Below are 20,006 nucleotides of genomic sequence, written 5' to 3' on the forward strand. Positions count from 1 at the left end.
GCGATGGACAAAACAGTAGTTCCAACAAAACACCAATGAAGGCAAAACAGTCTCTTTAGGCAAAACAGTCGATCAGGCAAAACAGTAGTACTCAGGGAACTGGAACCGAGCCAGCACGATCCAGGCTAAAGGACCTATAAAATACACAACACTTAAAACGCTCACTCACACGATGACCAATTTAAAACAGATCGTATACCTACCAGGATACAGCAATGCAGTTTTCAGCGCAGTGAAAATCAGAGTACAGACCAGCAGGCACAGTGACTACCGTAGTCACAGTAGCGTGATGTGGCCACTATTTTCACTTGACTGAAGGCGAAACACGCCAACAGAAACGCAGAGAGAACCCGCAACATAGCACCGGTACTACAAACACAAGCCCACATGGCTTTTAATCGTTAAGAAGCGATTCACCGGGAGACACGAAGCCAAACTCGTCCATGCTGAACACCGCCGGCACGGACGTCAGATGCCCCGGAAAAGGAAGCAGCAGGAAGTGCCCTACAGGTAGCCAACCAATACCCATACTTATAGCATGGGAAAGGACCGCCCAGCAATTTAAAGGTACCTACAAATCATCCTCAGCTGGAGAGCAATTTAGATGAAATCAACACAAAACTCTATCCTGCTACATAAGCATATGCAGGAACAGGGCCTAAACCTTGCAAATTTGATGCTTAATCTTTACGCCCTGTCAGGTCGGTAATACAGTAATTTGTGTTCACTGTTTGTTCAGTAAATGTAATGCATGTTTACTGGGGTTCAGAGTGTACTTCTGTACTCACATCATCAATAAGGATAAAGGGAGGCATATTACCCATTTAGTCGATTTACCACTACTTTAAAGAAAGAGACTGTAAAATAATACTATACAGAATACAATACAGAGCTCCCATGTCCACGATTAAACCCTTACAGCTCATTCAAAATGCAGCTGCCCGTCTGGTTTTTAACCAGCCCAAACACTGCCACATCACCCCACTGCTGCGTTCTCTTCACTGCCTTCCTGTAGCTGCACGCATTCAGTTTAAAACACTGACGCTCGCCTACAAAGCCAAAAATGGACCAGCCCCAAGCTACCTTCATGGTCTAATCAAACCCCGCTCTGTACCACGCAACCTCCGAGCCTCTAGTCTCGCTCGACTTGAGCCTCCACCCAGGACTAAAGGAAGACAAGCATCAAAGCTGTTCTCTGTTCTAGCGCTGAAGTGGTGGAATGAACTTCCTCTGTCTGTCCGAACATCTGAGTCTCTTGCTGTCTTTAAAAAATGATTAAAAACCTTCATCACCTTTTTACTAAACACTTAGGCTGACTTGTACTTATTTACTAACATTTTGTTCCATTCTTTTCCATTTCCAAAAAAAAAAAAAGAAAAAACACTTTGGTTCTAACAGGTTTTAGCAGATTTGTGTTCTTTGACTGTTGTTTACCTAAACTTGAGAAATGAAATGTTCACTATAGAAGCACTTCTGTAAGTCGCTCTGGATAAGAGCGTCTGCTAAATGCTGAAAATGTAAATGTAAATGTAAATCCAACTTGAAGCTATTAATTAAAAGAAATACATTAAAAAAATATAATTTGTAATATACTCATTCATGACCGAATAACTCTAACCACTTTGTGTACTGTAACATTATGAAATGAATATGCCTCCCTTTATATGATTGGTGTTATTAATGCTACTGTAATGTATTCATGTCTTATTTCATTCTAACTTTTTAGGAAAAGACAAAAACCAGCAAGTCACCTGCTGAACCTGACTGTTCTGATGGGCAGAGAGGAGAAATCAGAGCGGTGAAGGTAAACATGCGTTATTTAAACACAGTTTAAACACATACAATGTAAATAATTCCACCTTAATAAACACTTTAAACCAGTTAAACAGTCAGTAAACGGAGGTCCTGAAAATGACTTTCTTAGACACTTTTTGGGGTGAAGGCTGATTTTCTACTTCAGGTGTAAAAGGTCCTGATAATGTCATTACCAGAAAGTGTGTGTGTGTCGAGTCCTGATATTGTAGCTTAGCATAATTAAAATTCAATTAAAAAAATCAATCTTCTATTTAGTTCATAGTAAGTTTTATATTTTGTAATTTGATGTTCAGTTTAAATATCTTTCTTCTATTAGAATGTAAATGCTGATCTTCAGACCGTAAAGAGCAGTTTCTGATCACGATTCTTTCTTGGATACTGATGAGGAGAGGGAAGACCTGACTAAAGCAGAGGTAAAATTGTTGTTTCTACCTAGTGGTAATACACAACTTGCTAAACCTTTTCTATATTAAATGCAGCTGTGCCAGTTAAATTAGTCATTTTAAGTCATTTAATTTGAGTGTATGAATATTCGTAAAGCTAAAGCACAAGCACATTTATTTAATAAACTGTAACTCTGGCATTACCTTTATCTCTTTTACTCACCATGTAATTGGTTACCAGTTAAAAGTTTGTTTTTTATCTGACATTTGATAATTGAAATGATAAATAAGGCATAATTATGCTTAAATTCGATAATAACATAAATATTATCGAAATAACATAAATAAATTTCAAAATAATCTAAACATGGCATATGACTTGTTTTTTTTTAGATTTCTACTGATTTTGATGATTGCTCCGAGTGTTCTGAGATAACTGACTACAGTGACAAGGACTATGTACCAGAAACAGATGTTTCCAGTGACTTCAACAGTGACTTCTCTGACTCTGTTACTTTTAATGATCCACATACTGACACAATTCTACACGAAGGAGCAAAGCTAAATAAATGCAAAAATGAAGCAAGAAAGAACCAGCAAAAGACACCAGCAGAAAATAAGTCTTCAGGAAGCACAGACAATGTTTTAGGTCAGAATTCTTCAGAAGATACTGACATTAATGATCCTTCAGTTAAGAGATCTTTTAATGTCTCTCCAATGCCAGACTTAGAAAATCCAACTTGGCGTTATGGTAAGAAGCAATATTGCCTTTATTGTAAACGACCCTATTCTAAAATAGCAAGACATTTACAGTCTGTACATTCTGGAGAAGCTGAAGTGGCAAAAGCATTTGCCTTTGACAAGAAATCAAAAGCAAGAAGACAACATTTACGTTTGTTAAAAAGCAGGGGCAATTTTTTTGCATAATACTGCTGTAGCAGATGAGGGTAAGGGACATTTGGTGGCCTGTAGAAGGCCCAAGAAATCTGGATCTGCTGATAGTTTTACACACTGTATCCGGGCCATTCCACCGAATGGGTGCCATTTGCTTGTTGTAACTGTTCCAAATTAAACTTAAAAACTTTTTTCAACTCTGAATGTAATAACACATATATTGAACTATTCAAAACATGTATTGGTCAATCTCAGGCAGCTTTATTTAATTTTTTACAAGTCGAAGATGGTTACATTTTTTTTCAGTCCTGTTACCAAAACTCATGTGACATTTAAAAAAGCATGTGTAAAAGCATGTCAACTAATTCCTTTGATTTTCCCTCAAGAAAGTGTTTATTTTAAAGAAATAGTTGAATACATGTTCAAATAATTAATACTTTTAACTAAAAAAATCACTACATATGCATGCACGATGTACTTTTCTAAAAGATGCAAAGCCATTTTTATCTTTTCAAGAAGACCCTAACCTGAAATTGATCAAATTTTTTATCATGTAATTTATTAAACAAATGGATAAATGATGTATGTCAGTTCTTCTTGGGCTAGGGTCACTGCCTGATGCATCCTCAAGGTGGATGGAATTGGTGGCACATCATGGGCATCTCCAAAACTGCTTTCTCAACTGCTTCCTCGTTGACAAAAAACAACTTGATTGTTGTTTCTGCCTTTTGCAACACAGCATACAGCTCTGCAGCATTAGGAATGTCTGTCCCTTTGCTGACCAGACTGTCAGCCCTTCTCTTCAGTCCTCCTCCCACACCATCTGGGGCACCCTTCCCATGGCTCGCCTCAAAGAAGTTCCACGTCCCAGCAGTGAATCCTTGTCTGAACAGCTCAGTACAAAACAGGAAAAAATTCCCTCGCTGTCTATACTGAGTGCATGGGCCATCACTGTAAAAATGGATCGTGGAGACCTCTGGATGTGCACTCTGCACGTAATTAAGCACTGGTGACAAGTGCTGCCAAATTGTTGGTGGGCCCTTTTGCCTTGAGGGGGACACTGTGCAGAAGGACATTGGGCGGGGTGATGAATGCACATAAAGCACACCCGTGTGCAGTGTTGCCTGTTGGTGTGATGCTCCAAAGTGGACTGCCTGTATTTCTGTGCTGTACTTGCAGAGGTAATTTTCGGAAAAGTCAACATGAATTAGACATTCATGTGCTTTCAAGCCATGTCTCAGTGCCCTGTAGTGTCTAAACTGATTATTGATGTTGTAAGTGTGTCTCATAAACCTATGCAGTTGCAGGTTCAGCAGTTCCAGCAGTTCTGCTTGTGTGGTCTGGAACTCTTTTTTTATTGTGATTTTAGATGTTTTGCCATTGGGGTCATTCTTGTGTTCCTTATCCACTATTGCCCACTGGAGATAAGTCACTTGACTCTCTGCATTGTACTGGCTAGAGACTGGGCAAGAGAGGTCCTTGCATTCAGAACATTCTCCATACATGCATTTAATGTTTTCTGTGTCGCATGTGATGGCTTTCACCAGGTCATGCAGACTGACGGTGCTGATCACTTTCAAGTGGTGGAGCTTCTGCACAATAAAACCCAGATTCTCATGCACCTTGCACATGCATGTGTCCCGGTCACTCAGAGTTGGATGAACAACCCGAAAAGGTCGAAGCAAACAGAAGAGTGAGTAAGAGATGGAGCTTTCTTCTTCAGCCAAAAATTTAATGTGCAAATTTTTCATGGTATCCAAAAGGAAACGTTTTTGCTTTTTGTTTTTTTTCCAAGTGATGGTCTGCCTCTTCCCAGTTGTGATGCGACTCACATCATCCCTTGAGTAGAAAGCTCTCACTCTGCTTACCAAACTATCTCCAACCCTGTTGTTCCGCTTCTGCTGGTAGGTGTAGTTAACCTTTCCATTTTTCTCATTCTTCCATCTTTTCTTTGAAAAGCCCAATGAATTTTGAGCCAAGCGCTGCAGCCTGTACTTTTTCAGAACTTTTCCTGTTGTTATTTTTGAAATTATTTGCCTTTCCCTCCCCCCCTGTGCTGCTTTGTATTTGTTTCGGATGTCCTCTATCAGAGCCTCATGAAACAAAAGAGTCTTCTGAATAGCTGCACATGAAAGCTGTCTCATCTGCCTTTTTACTTTTGTGCGCGGAGAAGCAGTATTCTTTTTCATGCGCTAGACTTGTTTCTTGTACTTTTCTATTTTTTGGGTTTGTTTCTTCAACAGAACCTGTAATTCTTGAATTTTCTTCTGAAGATTCTTTTGTTTTTTTCGTCTTCTTCTCTGCCCTTGATTGTGTTGCCTAAAACACACATGCATCACATTAAATAACACATTGCAGTTGGTTAAATGTACTGTTACATTATCTCTGTGACTCGATAAGCAGAATTTAGTACTATAATGCAATAATGTCTATTTCCATCAGCTACTTCTAAATAAATTCTAACATTTGGTTGTTGCACAACTAAGCTGAATAAGTCATTCGTATTGAGTGACGAAACGTATCTCTACAACAAACTTGTGTCCAGATGAACTGATTCAACTTTGTGGAATTGCACAACTAAGGTTGCAAAATTCAAAGTTGGAAACTTTCCATAGGAATTAACTGGAATAAACTAGAAATGTGCAAAGTTGCAAGTTAGCCTTTAACAGGGAACTTATATGTTGTTTAATTTCTCTCCTGCACTGGTCATTCTTCTATCACATGCACAGATCATTTCTATAATCCTGCTCACTACAGCCACAATACTGCATCTGAGCCCACACACTACATCCAGTCAAGTTTGAATCAGAATACTCCATTGCACATTTTCTTTGACACTTGACCCATTTCATAAACTACACCTGGAAGTGCTTGGTTGTGGATCTACAGCTTGTGCTGGTGATAACTGGGGACTGTGTGAAGGGGTGATGAGGTGTTGTAGAGCTTCTTTCCTGTCCTTGATTCTATGGTATGTTTCCCTCCATTTTTTGCGTTGTCTGCACTTTTCTCTCTCACTTAGGTTATTGATCCTTTTCTTCCTGCCTGATTTTAGATCCTCCCTGTATTTTTCTCGTTCCTTCTCTAAATATCTTTCTCTCCTCTCTGGGTCAGCATCAGGTCGAGCACGATAGCGTCGTTGCTTTTCTGCAGCACTTAGTGGTGGATTGGCACCCTGTAAGTATGGTATCCACATTGTGAAACTGATATTAAATCTCAACAACTTCAGTCATTTCAACTGTAAACCTTAAAAAAGGTGAATAGTATTACATTGACTAATATTCACACTAATAGATCAATAAACCAGAGGACTCTACTCACTCCTGTTACTGGCACTCAGTCCTGTTACTCTTTATATGAGTAACAGGACTGAAAGTGACAGGACTGAATTTTTAGCATAAAATTAGCAAAAACATAAAATATAGCTACATGGCAGCTATGCTACTAGCACGAGGACACTAAGCACATTTTAGTGATTTTCCTAAAATTTTATTTTAAAAATAAACAAATAACATCTAGGAATTAATTAAGGTAACAGGAGAGATCGTTGAGATTTACCTCCTCAGTCATACTTACAAAATGATCAAATATACAGAAAAAAAGGAGGGAACTTACTTTTGGTCTTCCCATGGCCTTCAGAAGATCCAACTGATGCAACTTCCTGTTGAACATGTGACTTGTGGAATGTTCCAAATTTTTCAGATGGGGTAATGTGTTATGGTAACAGGACTGAGTGAAAACCTAGGGACACAACTAAAATGTGTATTTTAACTTAAATATTATGGATTTTTTATGAAAAACATTTTTTTTAACGCATAGATGGGATTTGGAGTTGAGGTGTCTGGAAGTTTTATACAAAATATTTTATTCAGAAAACCTCTTTTAGAACATATCAGTTCATGTGCGTTATTCGTGTCTGTTCAAACTTTCCAGAAAGCACAATTGTGTAGAAGGCATTCCATGAGAGGCCCACCACATCTGGAATACATCCCTGTGAGGCCAGTCTGATTTCAACGTATGGTCTGGGAAATATAGGGTTCCCTAGGAGAGGCTGGTATGGGATCTGCAGGATAAGATGGAGGTTGGTGTTGAGGGATGTACTGGAAGTAGTGGTCCCTGTGTCTTAACATGAAGTAAGGATGTACAGTTTAATACATTCCAGATGTGTTCTGTACATACAGCCAGTATAAGATAGTCTGTTGATGCATTAATCTGTGTTTTGCTGATTGGTTAAAGTGGCTTCAGGTGCCTATTGTTAGAGGCCTAGGTGTGAATTGAGGGGCAGGGCTAAGCTTAGTATAAAATTAAATCTGGTCTTTTCTATCACTAGGTTTTTTTCTACTAATCTAAACTAACTTTGGGTAAGTACTATCAGTCTCTGACATTGTTCAATCTATCTAACTTTTACTACTAATCTAAACTAAACTAACTTTGGGTAAGTACTATCAGTCTCTGACATTGTTCAATCTATCTAACTTTTACTACTAATCTAAACTAAACTAACTTTGGGTAAGTACTATCAGTCTCTGACATTGTTCAATGCTACTCAAACATTCCTGTGCTTATATCTCACAGACCCTGCAGACATCAGAAGTCACATTACAGGAACAGCAACGCCAGCAACCTCATCTACCCCCAACTGTTGCAACAGTCTCAAACAGTGGTGGTAGGTGGGGTCTGGAATTGTCAATCAGCCATCCAGAAAGCTGACTTCATCTCAGCTTTTGCACTTTCTCACAGCCTCGACTTCCTGGCACTGACTGAGACATGGATCACCACCGAGAACTCAGCAACACCAGCAGCCTTATCCTCTGCCTACACCTTCTCTCATACACCGAGAGGATCTGGTAGGGGTGGTGGTACAGGTTTGCTCCTGACCAGGAAATGGCAATTCACTACTGTGAATGTTTCTCACCTTAACGTTTCATCTTTTGAATTTCATGCTATTACTGTTACTTTTCCAATTACTCTTCATGTCATTGTCATTTACAGACCACCTGGCGCACTGGGAGACTTCATAGAAGAGCTGGATGTTCTTCTGAGTTTCTTCCCTTCAGATGGAACTCCTCTGACTCTTCTTGGTGACTTTAATCTCCCAACACTTCAGTCCTCCTGTCTTCTTCCTCTTCTTTCATCTTTCAACCTCTGAAAGAACTAAGGGCAAGTGAGAAAGTGGAGGAAATCTAAGCTTGGTGTTGATCTCCACTCCTACCACGATCTGCTGTCCAGGTTCTCATCTGACGTGACTGCTGCAAAAACATCTTTTTACAAAGCCAAGCTTGAACAATCTGCTGCTGACCCACGTAAGCTTCATGCTATCTTTTCCTCTCTTCTGAACCCTCCTCCTCCTCCTCCCCCATCTGCCTCTCTCACTGCTACTGACTTTTCAACATTCTTTCAGGACAAGATCGACAAAATCAGTCAATCCTTCTCTCCGACTGACCCACTCTCAACTGACCGTCAACCCACCAACACACTCACCAGCTTCACCCCACTCACAATGGATGAGGTTACACAGCTCCTCTCATCCAGCAATCCCACCACATGCGCACTCGACCCTATACCATCCACCATCCTCAAAGACATCTCACAGGACCTAATCCCCTTCATCACACCCATCATCAACAACTCCCTGACATCAGGTGTTGTCCCTACTGCTTTTAAGAAGGCTCAGGTCATTCTCCTTCTTAAGAAGGAGCCTTCGACACAGTGAATCACAGCATTCTCCTGACCACTCTCTTCAACCTTGGAGTAACAGGTTCAGCATGACAATGGATGGCCTCCTACCTGGAAGGGCGCTCCTACCAAGTGTCATGGAGGGGATCCATAACTCCCCCATGCACTCTCTCAACCGGTGTTCCTCAGGGCTCTGTACTTGGTCCACTTCTTTTCTCTATCTACGCCCGCTCTCTGGGTAAGGTCATAGCCTCCCATGGCTTCTCCTACCACTCCTATGCAGATGACACTCAGCTCGTTCTGTCATTTCCTCCTGTGTGGAATAGCCTTAATTATTAACGATTAAAAGTGTTAATTGGTGCCATGCGAGTGACATAGCACAGGCCTGTTAGCTTTGTTGACTATAAGACGTGAGCATTAACCTCTCTTGTTAGGAATTAATAAGGTGCTAATTAAGTAATGTTAAGGATTAAGAGAAATTGTGGTTAAAAGGAACAAGAGAGGAAATAGAGAATACAGCGGTAAATAAGAGGACAGTGAAGAAACTGGAAATAAGGAAATAAAGGTGAAAGAGAAATAGAGAAATAGCGCTAAAAGAGTTAAAATGAGTAAATGAGTGTAAGGAAGAAGCATGCATTAAGGAAAATATGAATTAGTCAACTTTGTAGCATTAAATGTTCTTTAGATTTGAGATTAAGTGTGTGTGTGTGTGTGTGTGTGTGTGTATCTGTGCCAGAGAGAGAGAGAGATAGACACATGGGAGATCCATGTGTGTGTGCCTATGTGTGTGTGTACGGCGTCTGTCTGTGTTTGTGTAATCATCGTAAGTAGAATAAGGTATTTATGTGAAAAGTCATGTCGTGTTTTAATATTAAATACAAACGAGCCTCTCTGAAGAAGACTTTTTTTGAATAAATTAATGTTAAAGATAATGAGCTTCTTTAAGAGGACAGCTAATGCTAATTAATTAAAAATAATTAATGAGCTTTCTTTGGGAGATTACATAATTAAATAATTCATGAGCCTCAGAAATGATGAGGACATTTTGAAGTGTAATGTTTCTTTATTGATGAAGTAAACTATGAAATTATGACTTGGTGTTTAAATGTAGACATTTGTTGTAGATGAAGTGCTGACAGATAAATTGTGTTGAAAGAAGAATTCATGAAGTTCTGTTTTTTCCTGATCCCTGTGTGTGAGAGAGAGAAAAGAGAAGGGGTGTTTCCCCCTTTTTCTTTAGTGATTGGAGGAATCCGTCTAGTGTAGAGGTCGTGTGTAATATGAGTAATGATGGAAACCAGATGGTGCTAAGTGTGGTAAAGAGAGGTTTGTTACAATCAAGAGGTAGTAGAGAAAATAAAATGCATGTAATTGAGACTTATAGTTCGAGGAGTAAAATTAAATGTAAAGGAGTTTAAGACAACCTAATTAAGAAGGAGTAAATTTAAGAAGAAAAAATGTGTGTAACTGCAATGCTTAGCGGTTGTGTGTGTAAAAGGTAGCTTGAATGCAAGTGCCCGTGATTGTGTAAAAGTTAAAACAAAGTGAAAGTTTTATAAAGTTTTATAAAATCTGTCCTGTTTTCCGATTCTTATGTGATTCCATATGAGACGACTACAGAGAGGGTTTCTGTAAGGGGAAGAGAAGGAGAGGCAGTTCCTCCCTTGTGTGCGCAGACGTGGAGTGGAAGAACTGTTATCCAAAGAGGGCTGAAGTGTGCTGACATCATTCATTCAATCAGGCTAGTGCTGTTTTTTTTTATGCACAAACTCTGTTATCCAATACCTGCATTGTGAACGTATATTTATGGTTATCATTGTTAGTACATATTTAGTCTGGTTTTACAATATAGGCTATTATAAAAATATTTTTCAGTTTACATTAATTTGTTTATACAAGTGTATATTCATTTGTTTATATTAAATAATATAGTTTTTTAGTAAAGCTTGGCAACAGACTGATCGGTTCATAGGAAAATACATGCTGGGTTTAAAGCTTTCATTGCTAATGTGAGTTTTATTGTCTGTGCATGATTTTTGATTTGAGTTGTGTTGGGGTTTCGATATTGAGACTATTTGTTGATTTGAAGTGAATGAATGTGTGTATTGGGTGATAAATAGGTGATTGTTTGTTGCGGATAGGAATATATTTGGATGATAGTTGGTCCCTTGTGGGAGTGTGTGATTTTTGAGCTTTATATGGGATTGGACTTTCTTTTATTGGAGGAATAGACTAATAGAGTAACATTTTGCTTAACAATTTGATAGATTCATTGTGTGTGTGGTTATTATAATAGGGGGTACTTAGTGTTGTGGATGGTTGTTACATTGATGAGCTTTAGATTCCTTTGGAATTGGCAAAATTATTTTATTTCTACTGACTGTGACAAATCAGTGGCTTAGGAAAATAAAGGAGTGGTAATTGAAATAGTATCGAGTGGTCTTAGTAATTAGTTTCATTTTACAATAAGGGTACATAAGGAAGTCATTACAATGTCGAAAAAGGAGGCTAAAATTATGAAGGTTATTACTCCTGTTGATGTGGTGCAGAAGAATAATTCTTTAGTTAAAGGCATCCCAAAAATGATGGAAAAGTGGAATAAGCGTTGGCCTGAAATTAACCAACCTTGGCCGTTGGAGGGAACATTTAATCCAGATGTAATCAATACAATGCAGGTGCTTGTGTCTACATATAAAGCTGATCAAAGGGGAAAAAAGGTGAAAAACCTAAAAAAAAAAGACAAGAAGAGCTTGGCATTCTCTAGTTGTTTGAGAATGAGGGGCAGAAGCGGATGAAAGCTGCAAAAGAGAAGAGAGATAACGGTGCAGAAGAAAAACATACAAAAGAAATAGAAAAACGAATGGCAGAAATCAATGTGCCTTTCTCACATGTGGACTCAGTAAAGAAACCCCCTCCCTATCAGAAGAATGTGAAGTTTGAGGATATTTATCCCCAGCTCCCAGTGATCAGTCAGGAAGGTAACTATCAAATCAGAAATGAGAATGATCAAATAATAGAAATGGGACAAGCGGAAACGACCATAAAGATGTATCCAAGTTCTAAAAGTAAGAAGAAGACACCTCAACAATGAGTCACACAACAATGCAAAAAGAAGTCACACAACAATGCAAAAAAAATTACATCTCCGAAGGATTTTAATAATTATATTTTATGGTAAAGTGTATAGTTAGAGAGCGGGGACAGATAAAAAATGCTATTTTTTCAGTGTTATAGGTAGTTTTTATTAATGTTTTTAATTGTACAGTGGGGTCAAAAAGTATTTAGTCAGCCACTGATTGTGCAGGTTCTCCTACTTAGAAAGATGAGAGAGGTCTGTAATTTTCATCATAGGTACACTTCAACTATGAGAGACAAAATGAGAAAAAAAATCCAGGAAATCACATTGTAGGATTTTTAAAGAATTTATTTGTAAATTATGGTGGAAAATAAGTATTTGGTCACCCACAAACAAGCAAGATTTCTGGCTCTCACAGACCTGTAACTTCTTCTTTAAGAAGCTCTTCTGTCCTCCACTCGTTACCTGTATTAATGGCACCTGTTTGACCTCATTATCTGTATAAAAGACACCTGTCCATAGCCTCAAACAGTCAGACTCCAAACTCAACCATGGCCAAGACCATAGAGCTGTCGAAGGACACCAGGAAGAAAATTGTAGACCTGCACCAGGCTGGGAAGAGTGAATCTACAATAGGCAAGCAGGTTGGTGTGAATAAATCAACTGTGGGAGCAATTGTAAGAAAATGGAGACATACAAGACCATTGATAATCTCCCTCGATCTGGGGCCCACGCAAGATCTCACCCCGTGGGGTCAAAATGATCATGAGAACGGTGAGCAAAAATCCCAGAACTACACGGAGGGACCTGATGAATGACCTGCAGTGAGCTGGGACCAAAGTAACAAAGGCTACCATCAGTAACACACTACGCCGAGAGGGACTCAAATCCTGCAGTGCCAGGCGTGTCCCCCTGCTTAAGCCAGTACATGTCCAGGCCCGTCTGAAGTTTGCCAGAGAGCATAAGGATGATCCAGAAGAGGACTGGGAGAATATCATGTGGTCAGATGAAACCAAAATGGAACTTTTTGGTAAAAACTCAACTCGTCATGTTTGGAGGAAGAAGAATGCTGAGTTGCATCCCAAGAACACTATACCTACTGTGAAGCATGGGGGTGGAAACATCATGCTTTGGGGCTGTTATTCTGCAAAGCGGACAGGACGACTGATCCGTGTTAAGGGAAGAATGAACGGGGCCATGTATCGTGAGATTTTAAGCCAAAACCTCCTTCCATCAGTGAGAGCATTGAAGATGGAACGTGGCTGGGTCTTCCAGCATGACAATGATCCCAAACACACTGCTCGGGCAACGAAGGAGTGGCTCCATAAAAAGCATTTCAAGGTCCTGGAGTGGCCTAGCCAGTCTCCAGACCTCAACCCCATAGAAAATTTGTGGAGTCTGTGTTGCCCAGCGACAGCCGCAAAACATCACTGCTCTAGAGGAGATCTGCATGGAGGAATGGGCCAAAATACCAGCTACAGTGTGTGCAAACCTGGTGAAGACTTACAGGAAACGTTTCACCTCTGTCATTGCCAACAAAGGTTATGTTACAAAGTATTGAGTTGAACTTTTGTTATTGACCAAATACTTATTTTCCACCATAATTTTGGGATTCAGGATGGCGGCGCACACGGACGCAGCGGCTCGGCTCTCTCTACTCTTTATTCTAGTCTTTTACTTTTCGTTTTTACCTTTTCTTTTATCAGCAGAGCAGTAGCTCTTAACAGTTACTCTAGATCGGAGTTATTTTTTATAAGGGATAATCACATCGCTTTTCCATTTAATACAACTTTCATCCCACCGGAGATATGGAACACATCAGAGACTCTCGGTATCGCTATCCCACCAGTGAGGCGACGCAGGCGGCTGAGGGAAAGGAAACAGAAACGTGGAAAATGAGCTGGACTCTGCACAAGGCTGAAAATAAAACCCTACAGACCGGCACTTCCAAGCTTGTTCCTTGCCAACTGCAGGTCTCTCGTCAATAAAATGGACGAGATTAGAGCGAAAACAACTCCTCACTGTGCGAAGATCATCACAGAGACCTGGCTGAACTCCAACATCCCGGACGCTGCTATTGAACTCGCCGGCTACACAGTTTACAGAGCGGATCGGACCCAAGACTCCGGAAAAAGCAGAGGAGGTGGACTGTGTGTTTATGTCAACAACAACTGGTGTACAGCCAGTCATCAGCGACATGCACTGCTGCCAAAACCTGGAACTTTTAACGGTAAGGTGCCGACCATTCTTTTTACCGAGGGAATTTACCACAATAACAATCACGGCAGTATACATCCCCCCAGACGCTAATGCCAGGTTAGCACTGGAAAAGCTACACGACAGCATTAATAACCAGCTGACTGCACACCCGGACGGTGTTATTATTGTAGCAGGGGACTTCAATCATGCGGCTCTAAAATCGGTCATGCCCAAATTCCACAGGAATGTACATTTCCCGACGAGAGAGAACAAAACCCTGGACCAAGTGTACACAAACATCTCAGGGATGTTTAAAACCTCTCCATCTGCACATCTAGGACAATCGGATCATATTTCTCTCACTCTGATCCCAGCTTACAGACCAAAGATCTGCAGAACAAAACCAACTATCAGGAAAGTACAAGTGTGGTCTGAGGAAGCCACCTCAATGCTACAGGACTGCTTTGATAGCACAAATTGGGACTTGTTCACAGAGGGGACAGACTTGGAGGAATACACTGCTTCAGTTCTAGGATACATAAACTTTTGTACAGAAAATGTGCTAACACAAAGAACAATAAAGGTGTTTCCCAATCAAAAACCATGGATAAATGGCACGGTGAGGACACTACTTAAGGAGCGTGATGCAGCATTCAGGTCAGGTGACAAACAAACCTACAGTGAAGCACGAGGGAAACTTAAAAGAGGCATCAGGGAGGCAAAACGGAAATACAAACAGCACATTGAGGACCATTTCAGCAACAACAATGCACACAGCATGTGGAATGGTATAAAGGCACTGTCCGACTATAACACCACCAATGTCCTGCCTAATGATGATCTGACACTGCCCGATGCTCTGAACCAATTCTTTGCCCGCTTTGACACTCAGAATGTGGCTCTGCCCATCCCGCCACCCAGCAACCCAACTGCTGGAGGACCAACACTGGTTCTAAACCACCATCAGGTGAGAACCACCCTGAGAAAAGTCAATGCAAGCAAAGCGGCAGGTCCAGATGGAGTTCCCGGCCGGGTGCTGAAAGCATGTGCCGACCAGCTTACAGAGGTGTTTACCAGCATATTCAACCTCTCACTTAAACAAGCTGCTGTCCCAACGTGTCTCAAATCCTCCACCATCGTTCCTGTACCCAAGAAATCAGCTTCATCATGCCTGAATGACTATCGTCCAGTGGCTTTAACACCCATAGTCATGAAATGCTTTGAGAAGCTGGTGCTTTCACACATCAGAACATTCATCCCACCTGGCCTGGACATGTATCAGTTTGCCTACCGACCAAATTGCTCCACAGAGGACGCCATCACAACAGCACTCCACACCGCACTAACACATTTGGAGGAACCTGACAGCTATGTAAGGATTCTATTTGTGGACTTTAGCTCCGCATTTAACATGATCATCCCCAAGAAACTGGTCAGCAAACTGTTGAACCTGGGCCTGACTTCCTCATTGTGTACCTGGATTATGGATTTTCTCACTGGACGTCCACAAAAGGTCAAAATTGGAAACCACACCTCCTCCACCCTCATCGTAAACACAGGAACTCCGCAGGGTTGTGTGTTAAGCCCTATGCTTTTCACACTTTTTACACAGGACTGTACCCCCATTCACAATTCCAACAGAATAATTAAATTTGCAGATGACACAACAATAGTCGGACTGATCTCCAACAATCAGGAGATGGCCTACAGTGCAGGAGGTAGCTCACTTGTCTGATTGGTGCAGATTAAACAACCTGGTTCTTAACACCTCAAAGACAAAGGAGATCGTCATTGACTTTCGAAGAACAAAGGAGATAGACCACCTCCCCCTGCACATCAATGGAGACAAGGTGGAGATGGTGGAAAGCCTGAAATTCCTCAGAGTCTACATGTCTGACCAGCTGACGTGGACTGTTAACACCTCACGCCTGATTAAGAAAGCTCAACAAAGACTCTTTTCTCAGGAAGCTGAAAAAGGCCAAACTACGGCAGAAACTACTAGTAAACTTTTACAAGAGCACAATTGAAAGTATTCTGACCAGCAATTTCACAGTGTGGTATTCAAGCTGCACTGCCGCCGAGCGTAAGGATCTGCATCGCATAGTGAAAACAGCTCAACGGATTATTGGCACAGAACTTTCACACCTGGACGTGTTGTATGCTGGCCGACTCAGGAAGAAGGCTAGCAGCATCATCAAAGACACCACACACCCCGGACACACACTGTTCCAGCTACTACCATCAGGCAAACGATTCAGGACAATAAAAGCACGCACAAATAGACTAAGGAACAGCTTTTATCCTAGAGCTGTGGCCTCCATCACACACCACAGAACTGGAAAAGACTAAACACACACAAACACACGGAGTCACTATGTCCGTGTGTGACACACACGGACTATGCAGCATCTGCACACACACAGTTAATATTTAACATTTAAAGCAAAAATGTAAATTCACTTTACAAGATTTTATTTTTTATTTTTTAGAGTGTAAAACATTTTTCTGTGTAAATAATTTTAATGACTTGTGATTACTACTACTGTCTTTCTTTCTTCTACTGCTGCTACTCTATTGGAGAGATGCCACTCGAAATTTCATTGTACTTGTGTATAAAGATTTAATAAAGATTCTATTTAATTCTATTCTATAATTTACAAATAAATGTGATTTCCTGGATTTTTTTTTCTCATTTTGTCTCTCATAGTTGAATTGTAGCTATGATGAAAATTACAGACCTCTCTCATCTTTCTAAGTAGGAGAACTTGCACAATCAGTGGCTGACTAAATACTTTTTGGCCCCACTGTAAAATTGAGAACCTTTGGCTAACTATTCAAAGCCAGTCTCACCCCCGAGTTGAATATGTCGATGGGTGGTGTACTAGCTCCAAACTAGAGTACTACTATGAACTACTTAGCTTAATTAGTTCCCTTAAGCCATCTTCCTGTATCCTGGACCCCCTACCGACACAATTATTTAAACAGGCTGTACCTAAGATAAGTGAACCATTATTTCGGTAAACTCATCCCTCAGCTTAGGATATATACTAAAATATCTTAAATCTGCCATTATTAGACCTGTTATCAAAAAGCCAAACCCTGACCCCCATGAGCTGGCTAACTATCGGTCAAAAACCTCCCATTTATAGCAAAAATCTTAGAAAGAGGATTGTCACAGCAGCTGTGCACCTACCTCCATGAGAATAGCATTCATGAGGTTTTTCAGTTGGGGTTTAGACCCAATCACAGCACCGAAACGGCCGTTATTGTTCACCCTTTAAATGCTGCCACTGGGTAGTAATCTGTAAGCATGGTATCGATTTTTATTGCTATGCTGATGACACCCAGCTTTATATATCAGCTAGACCAATTTATGATTAATGTCTCAATGAAATAACAAATTGTGTAAATGAAATCAAAAATTGGATGATGCACAACTTTCTCTTGTTAAATTCTGATATTTATTTTTTTATATTTATTATTAATATTCTTATTTTTTTCACTCTTGACCCTGCGTCTGAGGGTTATGACTTTGCCTCTCTATTATTAAACTGCTTGGACATTTAATTGACTCCACTTGTTTTTAACGTAAGATATATATTGGTGTAAACCAGAGGAGAATGGGTTCCTCTTTTGAGACTTGGTTCCTCTTAAGGTTTCTCCCTCTCCAGCTATGGGAGTTTTTCCTTGCCACTGTCGCCTCCGGCTTGCTCAAAGGTCCTTGGACACTGTTTTCTCGATTCTTTGTCTTATGTTTACAAATTAAAGAAGGCAATTCTGGAAATGTTGCTAATGTGCCTATCAAAGGAGAGATCAGAATCAAATATAACTCCTAAGTTTTTTACAGATGGACTGGGCGGTACTGAACAGCCATCAAGGTGTAGGATAGACATAGATAACCTTGTCTCTTGCAGCCTTGGGTCCAACTAATAAATCCTCTGTTTTATCCGAGTTAAGAAAAAGAAAGTCAAGTGACATCCAATCTTTTATTTCCTTTACACAGTCTTTAATTTTACTGATTGTAAGGACATCATTTGGTTTGGCTGATCTGTACAGCTGGGTATCATCTGCATAGCAGCAAAAATTAATATCATGATAAAAAGAGCAAAGAACTTTTTCAAACATCAATTTTAATTTGAATGATTGCATTATTTTATTTTGCCCACAGAAATGAAATTATTATACAAAAAAAAAAATTGTCAAAATTGTTATCCTCCCTGGTGCTAACAGTCAACTGTGCATCCTTTTTGCTGGATAACAGCCTGCAGTCTTTTGCTGTAGTTTTCAACAAGTCTCTGACACATCTCCTGAGGAATCCTAGCCCATTCTTCTTTGGCAAATCTCTCAAGCTCCTCCAGATCTGATGGCCTTTTGGCTTGAATCTTCTTCAGTTCACCCCACAGAATGTTGGAAGAGAAAGCGACCCAGACCAAGTTTTGCTGCTGACTGCTTAAGGTTTTCTTTCAAAATCTCCAAATCTCCTTCTTTCTTTATGATTTCTTACACCTTGACTCTATCTAAGGCCGAAAAACTTGCTTTGTCTCATCTGACCAAAGGACATGCTTCCAGTATGCATAATCTTTCTCCAGGTTGTCCTTAGCATACTTTAGTCTGGCTTGAAGATGTATTTACTACAGAAGTGGAGTTTTACTTGGTCTGCAACCTCACAATTCATTCCCGTGCAGGGCTCTACTGACTTTTTTGAGACAACATTTCCTGACTAAGTCATTTGCTAGTGTCTTGGCATTTGTTCCTGGGTCTTTAGACATATCTTTTACTATTTTTTTTCCAGGGTCTTTGATATCTTGCACTTCCTATATCTGCCAGGTTTGTTCTGTATTGTGTGGCTCTCTTTGTTGATAAAAATGTTGAATTTCTTGATAAAACTTCTCACTCCAGTTCTTGACACTTGGAAACGCTGTGATAACTTTGTATATCCTTCTCCTGCTTTGTAAGCATCAATGATTCTTTTTCTCAAGTCTAAACTGATTTCTTTGGTTTTTTGGCATGATGATTTCTCAAGTGACAGCTCAAATGCTTACTGAAGTTTTTATAATTTGTGTAAATTGGGAGATAACCCTCAGCGGTCACTTGATTTAACAGGCTTTCAGTGGTTGTGCTATGGCTCAATAAAAAAAGTCAGTTCTTAAGGGGGCTTATAATATTGACCCCGGTGATTTTTGTTTATTTTAAAACAGTTCCGTTATAGTACGCAATTAAAATAATGTATGCTTTCTAAAGAAAACTTGTATGTTTAGAAATGCTATGTGGAAAATCCTTTCTCCGTTATAAAAGGAATTTTGAAATAACTTTAAAATTTCATAGGGGGCTAATTATTCTGTCCTCATGTATATAACTAAAATAAAACTGAAAAAATACTTTTCAACATAAGTTGTAAAATGTAATAAACAAAGAAGAACACTAGTACATTTATTACTATTTATAATGTCTAAAATTAGAATCAGGTGCACCTAATCAGCTGCAAATGATTAGACCATAGTTAGAGAGAACATTGGAGGAGGCTGTCCTATTTAAACCTCAGACATTAGTTTATTTTGGTCTTGATTGTTGAAGCGAGTGTTATCACCATGTTGAGATCCAAAGAGCGCTCTAAGGCCTTTAGAAAGAAGGCTGTAGATACATATGAGTCTGCAAAGGGATTTAGAAAGATCTCAAAAAAGAAGTCAGCCATTTCACTGTCAGAATAATAGTTTACTAGTGGAGAACCTTTAAAACAACAGTCAACATGGTCAGGTCAGGCAGTCATAGCAAGTTCAGCCCAATAGCAGACTGCAAGATGCATAAAGAAGTTTTTAACAATCCTAAAATGTTATCATGGGACCTACAGGAAGATCTTACCACAGTTAACGTCAAGGTATAATCATCAACCATCAGAAAGAGAGGTGTGCATGGATGAAACCCTTGCTGTCAAAAAGACTATTTGGACAGAAGAATAGAAAGTTGAA

Source organism: Trichomycterus rosablanca, chromosome 1 (assembly GCF_030014385.1).
Source record: "Trichomycterus rosablanca isolate fTriRos1 chromosome 1, fTriRos1.hap1, whole genome shotgun sequence".
In the NCBI taxonomy this organism is placed as follows: domain Eukaryota; kingdom Metazoa; phylum Chordata; class Actinopteri; order Siluriformes; family Trichomycteridae; genus Trichomycterus; species Trichomycterus rosablanca.